The following is a 1,068-nucleotide window of genomic DNA, read 5'->3' as shown; positions in this document are numbered from 1 at the left end:
TGAATTAACATCAGTGTCTCTTATGTCTATATTTGTGAGCATACAATTATATGAGGAATACTTTGGTAAGTCGAAGAACTCTGGCATGTATACACACAATTGTCTGGCGAAAGCGGACGGACTACATTTTAATAGACATTTATTCATAATAAATGACTAAAAGGGAAGGTTAGTAAAACGAATGTAGTGTGACAATGGGATTATACCTGTAACAAGTACAGAGACTATATTCTTTCTTATAGGGAAGAAATGATGACTGCCACTCTCAGACTGAAGAAAATTCATAAAACAATTTCTCTTCATAATGCCTGTACTGGTTACTTCTATCTGCACTGTGTACTACATACCACGGCACTAGTGCTATCTGTATAATTCCACACCTGGGATTTTGAACAGAGGTAGTGTCACCATGGGAACACTTAATCAAGAGAGGTCACACCTAAGAAGGGTGACCACTTCACCCTTTAATTGACAGTCTCAGTCAATTAACTGTTCATCGTAGAATTAAACAGCAGGTTAAATAATCTACCCGACGTCACCACATACTGCTTCAAATCATGGACTTGCTCAGCGTAGTGTTTGTAGAACACTCTGGATAATTCTCACCCAGTACATGTGCGAGGACATGTGAGGTCCCAAGCTATTAACTGTTTACCACAGTAATTATTACACTACCTGCCGTCACAAGGAAGTGTTTCAGTTCATGCACTTGTTTTGCATAGTGTTTGTAAAACACTCTGGATGATTTCCATGCAGTGTATGAACGAAGACGCTCAAAGTCCATATACTGAAAGAAGTTCAGTGATGAAGCAATCTTTCTCGGATCATGACCTGCAGGAGTACTGTCCAGATCCCCTCTACGAATAAAGTAGGTGAGCTTCACCCTTAGTTGTTTCAGGGATAAATTTGATCCAGAAGTTTCTCCTTTAAAGAGCTGTCCTCCCCTGAAGTCTGAAGTTCTACGAAGATAGACCTTAAGACACTCTACAGGACATAGAGACATCTTCCTTCAGAGGGCCGATTCTCCAGGGACCCCATCTCTTAGTGGGTAACTCGTTTTTAGCGAAA

The sequence above is a fragment of the Palaemon carinicauda genome, chromosome 5 (assembly GCF_036898095.1).
Source record: "Palaemon carinicauda isolate YSFRI2023 chromosome 5, ASM3689809v2, whole genome shotgun sequence".
In the NCBI taxonomy this organism is placed as follows: domain Eukaryota; kingdom Metazoa; phylum Arthropoda; class Malacostraca; order Decapoda; family Palaemonidae; genus Palaemon; species Palaemon carinicauda.
Note: the sequence above shows the minus strand (reverse complement) of the source record.